General features: G+C 50.6%; 1 long non-coding RNA gene across 4 annotated transcripts; it reads right to left on the minus strand.

Moving 5' to 3' along the window:
• Window positions 1–233: 233 nt before the first annotated feature.
• On the minus strand, window positions 234–17,553 carry LOC306662509. Of its 4 annotated transcripts, XR_013764132.1 has the most exons (7): window positions 11,624–13,075; window positions 11,215–11,504; window positions 7,546–7,622; window positions 6,279–6,343; window positions 4,662–4,761; window positions 4,118–4,197; window positions 234–2,915 (listed from the first exon to the last, which is right to left on the minus strand). It is a non-coding gene; the product is annotated as an uncharacterized lncRNA (long non-coding RNA). The 4 variants fall into 4 exon arrangements; XR_013764133.1 differs by lacking the exons at window positions 234–2,915; window positions 11,624–13,075 and adding an exon at window positions 13,382–17,553 and having other exon boundaries at window positions 3,325–4,197; XR_013764135.1 differs by lacking the exon at window positions 234–2,915 and having other exon boundaries at window positions 3,325–4,197.
• Window positions 17,554–20,814: the final 3,261 nt, after the last annotated feature.

A 20,814-nucleotide genomic window follows, 5' to 3' on the forward strand; every position in this document is an offset into this window, starting at 1 on the left:
GTAGACCAAGGACGCGAGGCCAGGAGACCCTGAACCCATGACCAAAGGCTGCAGGAGGGGAGTTGGCCCATCTGTACTTGAGCCCAGGTCATCACTGGGTCACTGATGACTTTGGGCAATGTGTTGCTTTATGCAACCAAAATACGTGACAAGAACAACTTAAGAGAAGCAATACTTTATATGGGTTCTTGGTTTCAGAGGCTCGACAGCCCTGGGCCTGAGGTGAGTGGAACATCATAGTGGAAGGGCATGGGGGAGCCTAGAAGCAGAGAGAGTGGGAGGAGCCAGGGACAAAATATGTGATCCCCAAGGTATGTGCCCAGCGACCCTCTTCCCATTGCCCTGCCCTGCCGCCTACAGTTACCACACAGTCATCCATTCAAACTGTTCATCCATGACAGGGATCAATCCGCTGAGTAGGTTACAGCTTGCATGATCTGATCATTCCACCTCTGAACGTTCCTGCAGGAACACAGGCACTTCAGGGGACACCTCGTGTTCAGACCAGAGCAGGCAAACATGTATTTAATTTGGTTTGTTTCAGATTTCTTCCTTGCACAATGGTTACTTCATGTAGTCCCTCACTGTTCCTTTTTCCACTGAAGGGATGCTGAATGCCTGCTTGTACCAACTACTGCATGCCAGCTGCAGAGCAAGACCAGCCAGCTCCTGGCCCTGTGATCTTCCACCACCGGTGACACAGGACAAACATGTAAACACAGTAGGACTCTCAGCCAGGCGTACGCCTGTAATCCCAGCAGCTCAGGAGACTGAGCCAGGAGGATGACAAGTTCAAAGCCAGCCTTGGCAACTCAGCAAGGCCCTAAGCAACTCAGGGAGACCCTGTCTTCTAAATAAAATATAAAAAAGGACTGGAGCCGTGGCTCAGTAGTTAAGCACCCTGGGTTCAATCCCTGGTACAAAAAAACAAAAACAAAGGCCCCAAAGTAGGACTTTCTAGACTTGAAAAATCTGCAAAGGAAACAAGATGCTACTTGGGTTGCCCTTTTCACTCAGCCCCCTTCCTGTGTGAGAGCAAATCCTTCCACCATACTGTCACACTCGATTTCCCTGAGTCCACTACTCAGGGTTCCTGGGAGTCCTGGGAGCCCTCCTGGCCTCCCTCCTCTGCCCTCTTGCCCTTAGGTTCAGTTCCCCAACACCTGCTAGGGAAATCCTCTCCAAAGGTAAACACAACTGTCTTACTCTGCTCAAAACTCCCACGCGCTCCTGCCTCCCCTAGGGTAAAAGCCAATGTTCCTTCAGTGGCCCTCAAGATCCTACTGAACCTGTTCCCTTCAGGTCCCCCCTCATTTACTGTGACCCAGCGCCTGTCTTTACTGCTTGGTGCTTTCTGTCCAAGTTTGTGCCCAATGGGCAGACACAGCTTGTGTGTGTGTGTGTGTGTGTGTATGTGGCTGGGGACTGAACCCAGGGCCGTGCCCATGGGCGGCAAGCCCTCTATCAACTGAGCTATCTCCCAGCCCCTAGGCACAGCTATTAATGGTGCCACTTTTGCTCCCCAAAGGACTGCTGGGATGATAAATTGGATGCGGTGCTGCAGGCTCTGTCCCCTCTGCCTGGCTGGCTCCTTCCCCATCGCTCCTGCTTCCCCTCACCTGCCTCCTGCCTCTGCCTACACAAAACCTTCGATGGCACCTTGGTGACTGAGAGACGTTTACATGGCGCCCTCCCCAGGTCCCAGCCTCCCTCTCCTCTGGGATCTGCGTTTCCTCACATCTGCCATATGTTTATTTTTCTTATTGATTTATTGTTCCCCTACAGGGACATTTTTAGCGTCTTGTTCAGTGCCATGTCCCTAAAGCCGTACTTAGCACCTGGAGGTTTCCAAGTGCTGGAGCTTGGGTTTTGTGTGTCCCTTGGAGTCCCCCGTGGTAAATAAAGGCTTGAGGTACGGGGAGTGGTGGACCACACAGAGCTGCAGGTCCCTGGGAATGTGCCCTTCGAAGGAGACTGCAGGACCCTGGACCTTCCTCTCTTTTGCTTACCAGCCACAAGGTGAGGGATTTGGCTCTGTCGTGCCCTCCTACCATGCCCTCCTGCCATGACGTGCCAGCACAGGGCAGTCAGTCAAGACTCAAACCTCCAACACTGTGAGCCCGTACCAGTAGTCCTTTTCTCAGACTAGGTTGACTAGCTCAGGTATTTGTTGTAGCAGCACACCAGGACAGTGGCGACACTCCTGACTTTGGATAGGTGGTCAGGGAGGCTGTCCCAGGGGCCAGCGCTGAGGCCGAGGTCTGTGGGAAATCCTATCACTACTCTAACAAATTACTGCCAATGGAGTGGATTAAACCCACATAAACTTGTCTGCTGACACTTCAGAGGTCAGAAGTCTGAAACGGGACTCACCAAGCTAAAACCAAGGAGGCAGGGGCTGGGACTGTGGCTCAGTGGTAGAGCTGCTTGCTTAGCATGCGTGAGGCACTGGGTTCGATCCCCAGCACCACATTAAAAAAAAAAAAAAAAACTAAAACTAAAACCAAGGAGGCTCCAGGACAGAGTCCACATCCCTGCTCCTTCCAGCTTCCAGAGCCCGTGGGTTATGGTGCCCTTCCATCTTCAAAGCCAGCAACTTAGTGAGACCCTGTTTCAAAATTGAAAAATTAAAAAAGGACACAGAGGGATGTGGCTCAGTGGTAAAGTGCACAGAACTCACCACCACCCCCTATCTATATATATATATAGTAGTGGTTTTGCCTGGAACTGCTACTGGCTAACTTTAGGCCACAGGATAGAGGAGCCTTGGGAAGAGGAAAGAAAGAAACATTATGCAGCCTGTCACTTTTTCTTATCTTCTCTGGAAGTCTGTGACCCCACCACCTACCATGGACACTCACTGCTGTACCCTGTCACTCCGATGGCTTTAGGACCCCAAGAGGACACCGGCCAACCTGCATTGAAAAAGGAGGTTAGTTAGATCCCAGAGAGTTTGCAATACATCCTCCAGGCCCCAGCAGAGATGTGGTTAAAGAAGATTCTGGGATCCTTCTTGTACTTCTCTCCAATCTGCCACCCTGCCCGAGCTCCTGGGACCTTAGGGGACACCCAGGCTGGGAAGGGCTTGTAAGCCGAGAGCTGCCACAAGGTGCAGCAACGTGCAGTGTGCAGTTACCAAGAACCCCAAACTCCAGCCGGCTCAAGTCCTAGAAAATGGTGCCGGCAACCCAGAGCCAGGGGGGCCGTGCCATGCCAAAGGGATGTGGATGTTACTGCCCCGGGGGAGGGGGGGTGGGAGGAGGCGTCGAGTGCGTTCCAAGTTTAAATTACGGGCCCTCCCTGCCGTCACCGCCTTTGCCCCTGTAGTTCCGGATGAGCAGGCTGCTATCTTTGAGGTCTTCTAAACTTGCAAATGAACCTGCACAACAATGAATGCCCACGATTTCCCGATTTCCCCGGGCAGGTGGAAGCAGGAGGCTGAGCCTGTAACAATCAGCCCTGGGCGACGAGCACTTTCTCTTCCCACTCACTACTAGCTTTGAGAGGAGAACCCGGGCTTGGAAACGTGCTGGCGGACGCGGCTCTGTCCCCGGGAAAGACAATGGAATACATTAAAAATGTCTTATTTTCTCTTGTTCTGCCAAGCAAAAGCTTCGGAGCCCTTTGGGGAATTTACTTGACAAGGAGAGAAAAGGAAGCCGGAGTCTCGCCCCGCCCTCGCCGCCACTCGCGCCGCCCCCTCCGCCCTTGCGCCTGGGGACACCGCGGCTCCGGCGGTGGCAGTGTTGGGATGCGCTCAGGAAACAGTCGTTCTTTGCAGTGGCTCATTTCCCTTTCTGTTTGGAAGGCGCCTCTGTTTATTCCCATTGAACCCGGGCTCAGAGAACGCACGCGAGTACAAAGCACCTGCGAGCGCTGGGCTCACTCTTTGGTCCTCCCGAGGCGGGTCCCCAAGGCTCGCTCTGCTCTCCTCGTTGGCACGCAGCAGGGGCGACCCTCACCAGTGTGGGAGGAATGGGTCCCCTGTGCTGTCTCCAGCTTGAAGGTCCAAGGGAACGCCCATTTCCTATGCTTTAAAATATTTCTCTTGCAAAACAAAGTCACCGAAGAGTTCAGCCAACAGTGACTTCAGAGTTGGAGAGCTTGAATTACCTACCCGGAACTTATTGAACCAGCAGGGCCATTCGGATCATCCATCTGCAAACCAGCTGCAAATCAAGTCCAGCCCAGCACACCCTGAAAGTGACAATAATGAGGGATAATTAGGCCATTTGGGCCCATGGGGGGAAAGGACAGTCCTGAATCAGGTCTGAATTAAGCAAAGTGTAATAACATAAAACTGTTTTAAATGGTCTCTTTACAGCCCCTCCCCCACAGGTATGAAGGATTGACAAGGGGACCTGTCACATGCTAGGCAAGCCTCTACCACGGAGCTATATCCCCAGTCCGTTTTATTTTAAATTTTGAGACAGAGCCTTGCTAAGTTGCTTAGGGTTTCACTTAGTTGCTGTGGCTGACCTTGAACTTGGAATCCTCCTGACTCAGAAATTCCCAGTGGCTGGGATTACAGGTATGTGAGACTGAGCCCTGACAAATGATGTTTTGACTCTTATTACTAATATCATTGAGGATCAAGTAAATAATTTCAACTTCCATCAATAGCCAGGAGGAAAATTTTTTCATTCATTAACTAAACTTACAAAATAGTAGGTGGGCATGGTGGCTGTAATCTCAGTCTTTCCTGAGGCTGATGCAGGAAGATCAAAAGTTTGAAGCCCACCTGGGCAACACAGTCAGACCCTGTCTCAAACACACACACACACACACACATATATATGTAATAAAAGATCTATGAAAATCATCAAAGACTATTTAGGGACCAAAGCTTCCTTCTATAACCAGACAATAAAGTTGTTTTTGCAGTGCTGAGGATTGAACCCAGGGCTTCACATATGCTAGGCAACTGCTGTACCACTGAGCTATACCCCAGCAACAGAATACAAGGTTCTTAACACCAGAAAAATTATTTCAACCATCTTTATAGTTGGGGCTTTCTGAAGATGTTTAAATCTGGACCTAACTTATGCTACTCAGAGTGCTATGGTTTGCTAATCAATCTGAATTAAGACTTAGATTCTCACAACACTGAGCTTCCCACTATGACATGAATATCTGTTAAGCACCTTTGAGAAAAGCTGGTTCAGTCTATGACATGATGTACAACAGACAGCCTACGTGGGGAATATGTATGTGAGGGGATTTTTTAATTAAAAAATTCACATGCAAAAGAAACATTTTCCAGAACCCTTGTGCCTAATAATTATGTAATTACAGGGGAGGTGGGCCAAACTCTGTTTGAAATGGTTGCCTTTGAAATACATTTTGGATAGGGATTATGGAATAAGTCACATTTCTATAATTAGGTATTTTTTTTTACCAGGTTGTGATTTTGGATCCTTTTATTCTCTATTTACAGATTTCTTAGTCAGCACCCATTTTATAAATCAAACACCTGGAGCGCAGTGAGCCAGGGATGGAACTAACTAGAAACAGGTGCTGTCCTTTCGCTTTTGCCACCATGCCACAGCCCTCAAGGGCCCCACACCCACCCACTCATCTGTTTGTAGCATCCAGTATTTTCCATAATGGTAGAACTGAAAACATGCAAGTCTATTTTAAAAGGATGCCTGAGGTTCCACTGTTTTTCCCAAAGCCTGATGTGACACTTACTATATAATAAATATTGACATTCGTGCCCACTTTCCGGAAAGTTCCTGCAATAAACAGGAATTATCATCCATGGGTTGATTTACATTGGGTGCTACTATCATTGTAGCGTCGAATCATAAATGAAATCAAGAAGATATCAGGCATGTCTAGACAAAAGCCCTACAGGCTGAAGTCAGGAGACACTGGGCAAAGCATTTAATTTCTCTAAGCCTTAATTTCTTGGTCCTGAAGGTTAGGCTTCCACCCACCCCAGGATCTATGACCTGGCCTTTCTGCCTGCTTTCTGGGTACCAAGTGTCTCCCAGCCTCCAGCACCACGGAGTCAACTCTGTAATGCTCGCCATGGTCAAGTTCATGCAATGACAGGGAAGTGTGTCCTGCCTCTGCCCAAGGACTGATCCTTCCAAGCAACACAGAGGAGGGTCGCAGAGGTCTCAGGAGCAGTGCCACTGGCCAAACTTTGGGAATTGCCTTTACAACACAGAGTTTGAGAAGTTCTCTGCTTTGGCTTTAAGCTTTATAGAAGCCACCAAAAATACATGCTCTCCTAAGTGCACCATTCGATGCGTTTTAATAAGTATACGTACTGTGACGCCAGCATGGGGAGTGTCGATACCGACAAGTTTTCATCTTCAGGAAGTCAACTTTATTTCTGGAAATATGGAGAAGTTAAAACTAGCTTGACTGGTAAAGATTTTTTAAAAATAAGGAATATCATTGAGGACAAAAAGCAAAACAAAACTCAAATATGGCAAAGTAATGAATTTGTGGTACAGCTCCGATGACCTCTGAGGAGTCTTCAGAAGAGAAATTCCAAAGTTATTTCTGAGTCGATGATAATAGCATGCAATGTAAATATTCTAAAAATCACTTTTTTTCCCTAAAACATATTTTCTTTATTTAAATATATTACATATAATTTATGAGTACATGCAGTACATTTAAACAGGCACAGGGAAAATATTTTTATAAAAGGGTATCCATTGCCTAATAAATTCTTTATAAAAATCGCTTTAAAAAATTGTTGTTGTTGTTGTTGTTAGGGCTCTGGACATGCTCCCAACGAGCACACAACCCGTGTGGGTGTGCACACACAGAACTTCACATAGTACACAGGATCATCAAACGTGTACGGATCCAGATTAAGAAAGTATGTCCCTGCTACCTGTCCCCATCCTAGATGAATTTTTCTCTCAGTACTGGAGATGGAACCCATACCTTGTGCATGCGAGGCAAGTGCCCAGCCCTTGGCATTTAAAATTTTTGATCTGCTAATTTCAATAACTGAAAAGTCTGGAATGATAAATCACTTATTCTTCAAGATCAATGTCCCATACATCTCTGCTTCCTATTTCCCCCCACACACCACCTCCCTAGTTTAAAAGAAAAAAAATCCTCTGTGGAAATTCTGAGAATATGTCTGTCTGAAACCCCAAATTTTTGGTCCCAGTATGAAGTTAATGCTGCTCAGCAGGTGGAGAGCCCTGAGACCATCGACCGTCAACTAGCATTCATTTCTTCCTTCTGATTGGCAGGTGCCTAACGGAGCCCCAGGGACCCAGGTACAAGAGTGAAGAAGATGAAGATTCCTGTTCCTGAAGAGCTTGAGACTCCTAACAAATAGTAGACCCCAGCCTGGCGCTCGCCTGTGATCCCTGCCCTGGGAGGCTGAGGCAGGAGGATCACAAGTTCAAAGTCAGCCTCAGCAACTTAAGGAGGCCCTAGGCAAGTTAGTGAGACCCTGCCTCAAAATAAAAAATATAAAGGGCTGGGAATATGGCTCAGTGGTTAAGCACCCCTGAGTTCAATCACAGGTACCAGGAAAAAAAATAGTAGACATGAAAAATAATTAACCTGCATGTGTAGTACGGATTCTCCCCAACTTCCAATGGGGCCATGTCCCGATAGGTTCATTCCAGTTTGAAAATATTCTAAGTAAAAAATGCATTGAATCTACCTAACTGAATATCGTAGCACACACGTTAAACACGTCTAGAACATTTCTATTAGCCTACCATGGGGCAGAGTCATTCAAAGCACAGCCTGTTTCATAATAAGGTATTGAATATCTCATGCAATTTATCAAATATTGCACCAAAAGGGAAACACAGCGTGGAGTGTGGGTAAGCCACCATCACAACCATCGAAAAACTGAGAAATCCTAGGTGGAGTCCTTGTGAGTTGTGGTGCACTCATAGGTCACTTTGGTCCACCTGGGTCACTAGAAAAGACCAAAGGACCAGCACCTGGCCCAGAGGAATTCCAACTGAGGTGCTCAGGACAGAATCTACAGATCATGTCCTGGGGTGGGGGCCATCGTGACTCGAGGGCGACAAGCAGGAGAGGAGGCAAGTAGATAAGGTCAGAGAGGCTCTGGGGCCAGGTGGCACGTCTTCCCTGGCTTCAGAAGCTATAGCTGGGTGCACACCTGTAATACCAGTGACTCAGGAGGCTGAGGCAGGAGATCCCAAGTTTGCGGCCAGCCTCAGCTAGTGAGTGAGACCCTGTCTCAAAATTTAAAATAACAAAAAATGGCTGGGGATGTGGCTCAGTGGTAGAGCGCCCTGGGCTCAGTCCCCGATACCCGCTGTCCACAGGCTGCTGCAAGGACACTGGCGTTTATGGAGGGGGAAGAGGCATCTGTGTTGAGAAGAGATTTTAGGAGACAAAAGGTGAAGCAGGTGGCAGTGTGATGGGAGAGGAGGGGCAGGGGGGTGGGCAGTGAGCGGCTTCTGCATTGAATTTAATGCAGAGCCAACGTGGCCAATGACGAAGTGGCCCTAAGATGAAAGAGAAGGAAGAGAGGATAGCTAGGGGTTTTGGTCTGAGTGTCTGAGGAACAGGGTTGCTGTGGACTGAAATGGGGAGACAGCAGGGCCGGCAGGCCTGAGGGATGCATGAACCAGGCCATGCCCACCAGCCTTGGATGTGTAAGCTCAGGTGAGAGGAGGCAGCGGGCCTTAGAGAAGGCCTTCAGGGTGGAGGCTTGGGCCAGAGATGGAACCGTAGGAGCTGTCAGGCGCCAGGGCTGATCCAAGCCAAGGGACAGAAAAGGTAATATTCAAAAATTAATTCTGGCTCATGGAGCAATGTTAATTTCACCCGAAAAGAAGGTTGTAAATACCTCCATCAGGAACTTCCGTTGTCACACATATTGTACTTTTTTGTGTGGTGCCGAGGATGGAACCAGGGCCTTGTGTGTGCTGGGCAAGCACTCTATCCCTGAGCTACGCCCCTAGTCCCCAGCTGCCACAGACAAATTTGGTACCAGCTGTAACTGTAGATGATACTTTGAGCTCTTTAGTTCAGCTTTTGAACTTTATTTCTTGGTACTAGACATTGAACCCAGGGGCACTTTACCGCTGAGCTACATCCCTGGCCATTTTATTTTTTAGTTTGAGAGGAGATCTTAGTACCTTCTTAGGGGCCTAGGGTCTCACTAACTTGCCCAAGCTGCCCTCGAACTTGCCACCTGCCTTCCTCACCCTCCTGAGCCACTAGGATTACAGGTGTGGGCCACCACACCAGGCTGAATCTACTTTTATTAGTATTTTAAAAGTATAAAAATGAAGCTGGGTAAAGTCCAAGCTACTCCAGAGGTTACTGGAGCCCAGAAGCTGGAGACCAGCAGTAGGCAACATGGAGAGACCACGTCTCAACAGAGAGAGAGGGAGAGAGAGAGTGTGTAAAGACATCACAGATCGTCTTCGCTGCTAGGGTTCGTTATCTACTTTATTCAGCTTCTATTGGCCTCTCAAAATGACCAAACAACATTCTGACACAGAATCAGGGAAGACATATGTAATCTATTTTGAGATTAAAGTTTGAATCTGGATGTGAGCAGACATGGGATCGTATTTCCAAACTCTTATTTCACAGTCTACCCCATGATCTGGTTCCATGTGGAAACCATCCAGCAGTGAGGAGGACCGTGTTGAGGACTGAGGGAGGGCCGCTGGTCCGCGAGTGCCTGACCCACTTTCTCGGGCGCCGGGCAGGGAGTGGAGCATTCAAGGGGCAGTCGGGCAGCCTGGGAAGGCTGGAGCCAGGCCCCTGGCTCGGGGCCCAGTCCTTACTCTGCTTCACGTGGTTCTTCTCCATTAGAAAGAAGCAGCAAACTGACTTGAGAAGCAGAAAAGAAGGAGGAAGCAGGAGGGAGAGAGGAAAGCAGGAAGGAACGCAGAAGGGGGAAAGATGCTCAGAATGAAGTGAGAAAGAACAGAACAGAACCGCAGCTCCCAACACCCACCGCACTCAAGACCCCAAGTCAGAAGGCCTGGGCTGCAGCTCAGCACGTGTTAAAGTGACCAGACGTTGTAAGGGGACACTCATCCTGTCCTGCTCCTCAGAAATCCAGAGCCCTTTGACCAGCAGTGACAGGCATGGGTCAGAGCTGGTGGGTCAAATCTGGGGCCCTCTCTGGAGTCCGCTCCTATCCAGTACAGAGACCTTGCCTCCGAGTCTGCTCTGCCTCCTGCCCCGCATGACTCACCCACTCTGTTCTCTTATCAATTCTCTCTTCCATGTCTTCGGCCACCACTCCTCCCCAGCTCAGGCTCTCCTTACTTCTTTCCAGAACGCTGGGAAAACATCCTGACCCATCTCCTTGTGGTACACCTGTGGAATTCCCCCAAGCACAACTGTCACTGTGTCCCTCCTGTTTACAAACAGGCAGCAGCTCTCAAAGCAGATACAGATGGGGTGGCTGCTCCCAGGGCTTACACCCTTGTACCAACCCCACAACACCCACCCATTCCCACCCGGCCCTGCATACCACTGAAAAGTGATCTTTTGACAAAAAGATCATCCCCCAGGGCTGGGCTTGTGGCTCAGCGGTAAAGCGCTTGCCTCACACGCGTGAGGCAATGGGTTCCATCCTCAGCACCACATAAAATAAATAAATAAAATAGAGGAATTGTGTCTATCCACAACTCAAAATATTTTTTAAAAAATTGTTAAAAAAAAAAAATCACCCCACAGGCTCAGGATTGCAAGCTCCAGGCCAGCTTCAGCAACTTAGTGAGGCCCTAAGCAACTGAGGCCTGTCTCAAAATAAAAAGGGCTGGGGACGTAGCTCAGTGGTTAAGTGCCCCTGGTCCAATCTAACTTGGGCCACACCCAGTGGCTCAACCCTGGTCATGGAGTTTGGTCCAGCGGGTGGGCATGAGGCCAAGCCCAGATAGTTGGAACAAGGACACCTTTGCCTGACTGGACATGGCATGTGAATGAGCCCAAAGTTACTGATGGAAGATGCAGTATCTGGGAAGGAAGCTGAGACAGAGTGAGGCCATTTCCCAAAGGGACTCAGTTCTGAAGGCATTGGGTGGTTCCTAAGGGCAGCTCTATGTCCACCCTCCTAGGTTACAAGAGCTGATGAACCCCCTCGGGGACTCTGGTTCACTTAGGTTGGCCTTCTGCCGTTTACACTCAAGGATCTCGATTCAGTACAGCCGACTGCCTGCTACGTTGCTTGAGCACTGTGTGAGCCTCCTCTGACGGAGCTGTCACCCTCTGGTGTCTCACCTGTCCCCTGTAGACACCCATAGGCCTCTACAGCCAGGGTAGTGGGGTCTCGCTCTCCAGCCTGTGTTTTCTCTTCTGCCTCTATGTTCCGGCTCCCTCATGCCCCGAGACCAGTCTGAGCAGTGTCCTCTGCTTTGGAATAGAACACAGAGAATTCAGAATCCCTGTCTCCGAGCTCCACCTGGCTCTGGGCGTTCATCAATCTCTCCGTCCCTCTCCACGCCCCAGGGCCTGTGTTGGGTCAGACTTTCTCCAAGAGAGAGGTGGGTGGGAAGAAAACTGTGGGTATCCTGAAGGTTTAAGAAGAAATAAAAACAGTAGATCTGTTAGGGTAATAGAATTCTAGGTAATGTTTGGTATTTTTGTTAAACAATTATTTACAAAATAATATTATAAGGAAGATTCTAACCTGCGTAAACAGGATGCTGCTGCTTTGGGTTTGCTTCCTAGGGGACGGGCACAGAGATAAGGTCCGTCCAGCTGAGGTCGACTAGGAACTCCACCTGGGAGTGCCTTCCGGTCCCTTCTGCTTCCTTTGTGGAATCCCATCCTCATTCTGTATGGCCCTGCTGTCAGTCCCAGTCCCCTGTTCCCTGAGGTGGGCGTGTGATCTAGATCCGACAATCAGAGTTCCCTACTTTCCCCCCAGGCTTCAGGAATGGGTGGCCTCTCTGGGAAAATGTGAAATTGGGGCTACAGTCCATCTTTCCTAAGTGCTTGGAAGAAACCTGCAGCTGTAGGACAGAATGAATCTGTCACACAGGGAGCCCCTGGTCCCAGCACTGCCCCCAAACATCCACCCTTGGATGTCTCCAACTGTCTTTGTCCTTTTTCTGCCACTGTAGCAGAATACCACTGACTGGGTAATTTATAAACAATACTTTATTCCATTTCTGATTCTGGGGGCTGGGAAGTTCAAGATGGAGGGGTGGCCCCAGGTGTGGGCCTTCCAGTGGGCCCTAAGGTGGCAAAAGGCTGGACCATGGCAGGAGAGCAAGGAGAAGGGAGCCCAACTCTTCCATCTGGATCCACATCCTTCCTAACTAAGCACTCCTACGACAAGAGGGTTAATTCATTCAGGAGGGCTTCTGGCTGGCCACTGCGTCTCTTCCACCACTTAGCAGCAGCAGGAAGGCCTCAAAATGCTGGGCCCTGCCTGAAAAACCATGTTTCCTGGGTGCGGTGGCCTCATCCCAGCCATTGCGCAGGCCCAAGCGGAAGCAGCACAAGTTCCAAGACAGCTTGGGCAGCTTAGTGAAACCCTGTCTGGAAATGAAATTTTAAAAAGGCTGGGGATGTAGGTCAGTGGCAAAGCACGTGCCTAGCGTGTGCGAGGCCCTGGGTTCAACCCCCAGCAGTGAAAAACAAAGCAACAAACAGAAGCAGAAGCAGAGATGGCCCTTGCTGTTTCACCCTAGCTGGTGCCTGAACCAGTGGCATCTGAGGGACCCCTTCCAAGTGTGTGTGCCTCTCCCCGTTCCCACGCGGGAAAGAACAACAAGCCCTCTTTGCCTTTCTTTTCAAATTGAGGTGAAGCAGTGAAAAGACCCTGGCCAGGCAACTAGCAGCAAAAGCGCCAAGGACGCCCGGGCTTGGGAGGAGGGAGCCGGACACGGCGCGGCCCCGCTGGGGTCCCCTGTCAGCCTCCGGGAAGCCGTGGGTAGGGACAGGCCGGGCGCTCCTGTCCCGCCTTCGGGGTGCGGCAGGTCTTCCGGAGTGGCCCGAGGTCCCGGCGCCTGAGATCGCCCGCGCTGCAGCGCGCGTGGGAGCCCGGCGCGCCGGGGCTGGGGAGCCAGGTGTCACCTTTCCGGCTCCTCCGCGCCCCTGCGACTCTCCGGGGCTGCACGCAGGGCTGCGGGGCTGCGGGGCTGCAGGGCCGCGGGCCGCGCACCCTCCCGCCGGAGCCAGGTAGCCTGGGGCAGTCGCCCTCCCTGCTGCCGCCCGAGGCCAGCTTTGGCCAAGACACCGTCCCGTCGGTGAGCGCGCGCCCCGCAGGCCCCGCGCCGGGTAGAAAGGAGGGAGGTCGGGGTGCGGGGCGCGGCGAGGAGCCCCACCCGCAGCACCCCGCCCCGGGCCACCTGGAGGCTAATCCGCGCCAGGAACCCACCCAGAGGGCCGGTGGCGGGTGGCCGGAGTGGGTGGCCGCGGGCGAGGCTGAAACACTCACCTCTCCTTCCTGGGTGGCAACAGAGGACCCGCAGTGTCCCCAGATTACAAAGGGAACTGCACTGCTCTCTCCCTCCCGGGAGGAGGAAAGGCCTGAGGCCAAGCGCCGGCGCCAAGGGGAAGGACCCTGAGCCGTGATTACAACCCAGCTGCCCTCAGTTAACGCGGCGGGGGTCGCTGGCAGACAGGACCCAGGCCAGGAAGCTGATGGGAGCCGACACCGAGTGGACGTTAGTGGGAGCTGGCTGAAGCCCTGTGGAGTGGGGGCCTCACATCTCAGCCCCAGCACAGCAAGCACCCCGCAGCTGAGGCACTGCCAAGCCTGTGAGGGAGATGACACTCTTCCCCTTCCCCACATCCCCCACCTGCCCTGGTGTGCCTGAGGCCAAGTGAGTCTGCCTGGCCTCCCTCAAGCTGAGATTCCTTGAGCGAACAACATCATCATGACAACCTCCAGCTGTTAGGCCCTGAGCCCAGGTGTGGTAGGCCTCTGGTCTCAGGCTGGGTTCCCTGGGAAACAGGACGGAGGTCTCTGAAATATGCCCACAGAAAGCTCCTTGGTCAGCACTACCTGGGAATCAACCTGGGAGACAGTTAGAGGCGCTGGACTGGGCAGGAGGAGGAGGGGTCCTGGGAGCCTAAGCCAACTCCACAGGGAGCTCCGGAGCCAGGATATTCCTCCAGTTATCCCAAATCAAGGGAAAGGGCTGGCCCTTTGTACCAGTGCATCAGCTGGTCATTGGTCATGGGCTGTTCTTGGTAGGACATAACCTTGGTATGGGCAGCTGGCGGTGCCCGGCTCCGAGTTTCTCCTCGATGAATAGAACAACAGCTTTCGGGCTGAGCCTGACCCTGAGTCGTGGGCCCTGAGCTATTCCATTTCCAGTGTAAGTGCTGAGGTGGAATGACTCCAGACCTTATTTGTACAAGTAAATAGCTGGTGTGCCTGGCACAACCATACTAATAAACAATGACCACCCTGAACTGACCAGATTAAGTCAGTTGCACATGGATGCCTGAGTGCCACTTCAGGCCCATGAGCTGCTCAGACTCACGGGGCCACCCAATGAAGCAAGCCCCTCACCTGAGACCAGAGGAGGAGCACCCCAAGACGGCTGCGTCGGCACACACCCGCCACCATCCACCATCTTGTGAAGGCGTCATGAGGCCCACAGGAGGTCACCGTGATCCCCCACTTCTGTCCCCAAGCTCAGCTTGGCTCCGTCTCCTGCTTGACCACTACTTGGCAACCGCCTGCCTGATGCCCCGACTGGTCAAGAAGGATCCTGTGCTCTGACGGCGCTGCCCGCTGACAAGCCCTTCAGCGGGTTCCTCCCCAGCACCCGCGGCGACTCCTGCTCTCTGCCTTTGCTCTCGGGGCGGCTCCCGGGCCTGTGGCCACCTCAACCCCCTTAGCCTTTCTGTAACCTGGACACATCACGGTGCCCTGGGACGCGTGGCTGGAGTGTGACGCAGATCAGAAATCAAGATGCATGGAATAGAGAGCCATGACCGCCCAGCCTGCGGCTACCAGGGGCCCAGGGGGACTCCATGAATTGTGGCTGCTGAAAGTGGCGTAGCTTGTGAACTTATTGCTGCTCAATGAATTCCGGCCCTGTGGAAAGACAGATGTATTTGGTCTAGGTTAGTGGCACTGCTTGCTCACTATTTTGGGCAGGGCTGTCCCTTTAGGGAAGGGCAATGCCCAGGGAAGGACTCAGCTGGTGCCCTGTCAGAGCCTGAGGTCCCTGGCAGCTGAAGGTCCCACTCCACTGGGACCCCGTGCAGCCGCTGCATTCCCTGCTTTCTGCACATGTGGGTTTTTTCTTTCTACTCCCTAGGCTGCGGGGATGGCTGATGATCATAACGTGGCTTTTCAAGTAAAAAAGCTCCATTTTTTTTTCTTTCTGTCTTTTTAGAGAGACCCCAAAGATGGAATATAAAACACAAGTCCCAATCCCTGGGCCGCAGAGCTGGGCCCAACATGGCTCGGGTGATACACATGTGATTGGTTATGGCCTAGGGACAGTCATAGATACCTTTATGACTGTGTGGATGGGGTGGGCAGGTCCCCCCACAGGAGAAATTCTGGGAATTAGGCTTGCACATCTGAAGGTGACAACTGCAATTTAAAGGTAACCACATCTGAAAGGCACTTCGGCTTCCAGGCTGCAGAAGTAACATATGCCAAGGCATGGGGTGTGAAAAGGTATGACACGCTCCACAGATTCATGCATTTATTCATTCAACAAATATTTACTGAGCACCTGCTATGTACCAGACGCTATTTCCGGCTAGAGATACAACTGTGAAGAAAACACAGCCCCTGCCCTGGTGGAGCTGACATTCGAAGGAAATAGATGCTGAAGAAGCATGTGGCGTATCAGGTGGTGCTCAGTCCCTTGGAGACACAGGAAGCCTGCAAGGAGGACTGGATGTGGCCAGTGAGGGTGGGGGACAGAGAAGCTGGCTGGAAATGGAAGCATGTGGGCAAGGATCTGAGACTGGAATCTAGAAGCCTGCTGGGTGCCTGAGCTGGAACCTGGGGGTCAGGGGATGTCCCCAATCCCACAGGGCCTTGAGAGGGTGGGAAGGACTTTGACTTTCCGTGGTGTTGGAGGGCGGGCAATCCAGGGAGGAGCTGCAGGCATCCTCCCCAAGGCTTGTGACCCAGGTCCTGGGCCCAGAGGGTCCTGGAGGTCCCAACAAACCAGGTCCAGCTCCTCTTCCCAGAAACCAAACAGAAAAGGTAATAGCAAAAAGCCAGAAAGGCAAGTAACCAATTGGCCATATTGGGAAGGCAACGTGAGATATAGCATCTGAGCCCTGGCTTCGGGGTGCCAAAATGAGCTGTGGGTTTAAATAGAAGAACTGGGGCCAGAGGGAGAGGCCTGCATAATTAAGTAGTCTCAGCCAGGTGCCTGCAATCCCAGCAACCTCAAAGGCTGAGGCTGGAGGATTGCAAGTTCAAGGCCAGCCTCAGCAACTTAGTGGGACCTATCTCAAAAAATAAAAAAGGGCTGGGGATGTAGCTCAGTGGTAGAGCACCCCTGGATTCAATCCCCAGTAAAACACACACACACAGAGTCTTGGTCAGCCTTTAGTTTGGTTGATTATTCTCGGTTCTGGTTCTTCCGGATGCTCTGGAAAAGCCTTTCTTCATCAACTGAGAGGACAATTTCTACTTGTTGCTTAGAACATTTATCTATCGGACCTGTGATCCAGAAGGGGTCAATAATGGGAGACTTTAGGTAGTACTCCAGGGGTCTGATGCTGTAAAAGCTGACAGGTCAGTGTCTGCTGGGGTCCAGCCCTAGCAGGAGTCGTAGTGGTCACAGGCGATGGAGTAGGCATCGGCGAGGTGGAGAACAAAGCAACACAAACTCAAGGAATGGATGCTAAGTTCTAAATTTTATTTTTCCCAGCCAGCTTTTTATACATTAAAAGGTTGACAGTTACACGTTTTTCCAGAACAGAAAAAGATCACAAGAAAAAATAACAAAAATATCTTGTATAATCATTACTAGACCAGGCAATGAAGTATTCTAATTATTTTTAGTAATTGCTTACTCGTGATAACCTATAACTAAACAATAAGACATATTAATATTGCTTAACTAATCATAAAGGGTAAAGCAAGTTCAGCAGGGTTGAGTAAATGTCAGTTGTGTGGCTACTGCTGTGGTTAATAAGTGCTAGACAGTTTAAGCTAACAATAGTATGACATCATCTTCTACTGTGTGAACTTAACATTGAGGAACTTTTTCTCTGGGGGATAAGTGGCCAATAATATTTATAGCAGTTAGTAAATCCTAATCTTTAAAAAATGGAATATCTTGCACTCTTGTATGTATACTTTCAAACCAGATTATAACATGTCCTGATTTTACATCTAAATATCCCATGGGAGATAAAGGAGGGTCTAAATCCAGGGGCTTAAGAGGCATCCCTCTGTAAGGATGTCATGGCTTTCCATCAATTAAATAAGCATTGTCATAAGGTGTTTTAACTGTAGGAACTCTATTTTCTTTATTTCTTCTGCTCCTGTTAATCATTCCTGATGGAGTTGGAGTTATTTGCCTACATACTTCAGGTCATCTGAGAGTAGTCAACAGGGGATCGGCAGCTAGAATCTATTTTTGTATTTTCTCATAACATTCTTGGTTACTCAAAGTTTCATTTACAAATGACTAAATCTGAAATCACTTCCATTAGAAGTCTGATTTTTATGTTTTAACCCTGGTTCTGTTAAGACCCCCTGTTTTCAGGGAAAACACATAAAATATTAATAGTAAACCTACACATATTAAGCAAGCAAGGAAGGAAAGTCCACAACCGAATTCCCAATACGATGAGACTTTGCAAACACCTTTAACTCAGCGGAATCCTTGTCAAGCACTGAGGGGAACTGCAGGTGGCGTACCAAGTGTCCCTGCAAATCTTATCTCGGTCTTAAAGCAGGGACAAGATAGGTTAGGTCAATTCAGGGCTAATAAGCCAGGCACACACCTGTAATCCTAGCAACTCGGAAGGCTGAGGCAGGAGGATTGATATTTCGAGGCCCTAAGCGACTCAGATGCCAAGCTTTGTCCTTTCAGTTATCCACGGGGCATCTGGGGGTCTAAGAGTCACGCCTTTAGTAAAGGCAGACTTTGTAAATTCCTGCTCCGGGCTCAATATTGGTATGGGGTACATTTTACTTAGGAGCCCCCTGCCCACCCCCCTCACCCCTGCTACCTCCCTGCCACTCTGCCACCTTGGTAATTTGCTGGAATGGCTCACTGAACTCAGGGGAGAACTTTCCTTGCATTCACTACTTTATTGTTACAGGATACTGCCACGACCAGCGCCATCAAACTCTCGGGTCCAGGGAGGGGCAAAGGGGGATTGGAAAATAAAGATTCACAAACACAGATTTTGAAGATGAAGCCGGGATCAGGTGGAGCCTGCTCTCTGATGGAGACGCAGATCTAAAGAGTTCCGCCAGCAACTTCATTTGTATATGTCTCATTATCAGGTTAAAGACTAGGCAACCATTATTCTTTGTATTCAGGAAAGTTCAACAGAAATCAGGACATCTATGCAGTTTTTCCACAGTTGCAATCCCCCTTGCAAAGTGCAATGTTAGGAGCTCTGTGTGGCTCTCAAGAAAGTCCATTGTTATGAGTTACTGTAAGGGAGGCAGGACCAGGAGAAGCAGAGCTGGTGAAACATTGTGGTTTATAAGAATTCCTTCCTCCCCAAGAGCTGGCCTGAGATCAAGGTCAGAGCTGATAGGACTCTTGCACAGCCCCCTCATGCAGGGCCTTGCCACAGCAGCTAAGCATCCTGTGCCCTTGCACAGAAACACTCCCAGGCACCAAGCATGCCACAGCCAGGAGGGTATCAGAGACCCCCAGTCTCAGTTACTGCTCTCCCATCCTCTGTCACTGCTCTCCACAGGATACAACTCAGGAACAGGCGGGTGGAAGAGATGCTAGGGCGAGGTATGGGGGATGCGGGGATCTCTCCTGCCTTCCAGGTGTGACACCCTCCAGGTACCTCCAGGCACCAATGCGGAAGCTCATGGATGGCACTGTTAAAGAGCTCCATGCAGCTTGACCTCCAGTCCCCAGCCCGTTCCTGGAGGTTGGTGGGTGAGACCGAAATTCCAACCCACTCCTCGATAGCTCTTCGTGGTGAGACTCGTCCCATCCTGAGCCTATCCAGGGGCCCCACCCTAAATTGTTCATTAGCATAAACTCTGGTGTGATCAGAACCTACTCAGGAATTCCAGAAGATACTCCTAACACTCAGGATATTCCACGGGCTTTAGGAGATCTGTGCCAGGAACCGGGACAACAACCAAATAGATTTCTTATTATAATACAAGTTCCAGATTCTATTCTGTCCATGAGCCTCTTATGCTCATCCCCCATGGAATGGCCAAGTGCAGCGTGTGCATTCATGCCTTGGAGCCTCACCAAACACGAGCTACCTACAGCACCACACATCAGGAGCAGTGGAGCAGAGCAAGCCAGGCACAACGAGCCCTGAAACCCTGGAGAGCCCCAGCCAGTCCTGGGCCCCGCTCGCTCTAGCTGCTTCTTGCATCACTAAGGTCAGAGGTCACGGAGCTAGGTAGTACTTACTGGACTCCCACTGGCTTTGCTGCAGATAACACCTTTGACCTGTGGGTCAGAACAGTAATGTGGCCTAAGGTGTTTTTCAGGAACCGAGAGGCAGCCTTTGTCTTTCCGACTGTTTGAGGTCGCTGACCCCTTTGCTTGGGCCAATACAAATATCACGTGGTGATGAGACCAGGCTAAGGCCACTTTTTCTGAACACAGGTCCTGTGAAAGCCATCTTGTGTGACTACACATGCCCAGACAGCTGATTGCCTTTTCCCATGCCTTAGGCCACACGGCTTCCTTATCCCAGGACATCCCTAAGCCCTGTGGACCAGAGGCAGATTTCAGACTTGCTCCCCTGTCCCCATGCTTGGCTGCCTTGTCAAGGAACACTTTCTCTTGTGTAAGACTCATGTCACTGATTGGCATACCGCACTGGGCACAGTGGGCCTGGTTCAGTGACATACTACTGTATGACTCTGCTCATAGAAAAGCAGACAGAACTAATTTATGCTACTAGAAGCCAGGTTAGTGGTAATGTAGCCAAGGGAACCTCCATCAATGCTCTAGCTTCACTTGCTCTTAGTTGACTTTAAAAATCACTGGTTTGGGAGGTCACTCAGCTGAGCAATCAGCACCTTAAACTTTGAGTCCGATTTCTGCTCTCCTGTGAACATAAACATGTAATCATTTTTTCCCTGGAGTCTGAGGCCAGAGGCCTTCCTTGGGGAGTTCAGACAAGCCAGGTCTGGCCTCTGGCCCCACAATCCAAACAGAAAAGGTAATGGTGAAAAGCAGGACAGGAAAGTTTAATCAGGATGGCCAGGCTGGAGGGCTGAGTGACGGCCGGCGGGGGCTGTCGTTTACATTGGGAGGGACAGGACACGGCTGAGAGGTTGGCATGGTCCAGCAGTCCTGGTCAAGGTGGGCTCTGGTCGATCATTCCCTCAGTTCTGGTTCTGCAAGGTAGCTCTCGAGGGGACAGTTTCCGTTTATTGCTCAGGATGCTTATCCGACCTGTGGTCCTGGACAGGGACAGTCAGTTCCCATAAGATAATTGCTCCTATTTAGGGGGGCAGTCTCACGATGGGGTGATCTGCCTGCCAGGCTCCTCTGCTCCTGGAAGGTGCCACTCTAGGGGTCTAAACAGTATGCTAGAAAAGCTGCCAGTCGAATGGCCCTGTAACTGTCTCAGTCTTGAAAGGGGACAAACTAGGTCAGTTAAGTTGGGGCTAATGATCCTCGTATGCTAGTTTTTAGATGAACATTCCTTAAGTGATTAACATGCCCACCTGCAGAGCTGAGCAGGAACATGACCCAGAGT

The sequence above is a fragment of the Sciurus vulgaris genome (genome assembly GCF_902686455.1).
Source record: "Sciurus vulgaris genome assembly, chromosome: 5".
NCBI classification, from domain to species: domain Eukaryota; kingdom Metazoa; phylum Chordata; class Mammalia; order Rodentia; family Sciuridae; genus Sciurus; species Sciurus vulgaris.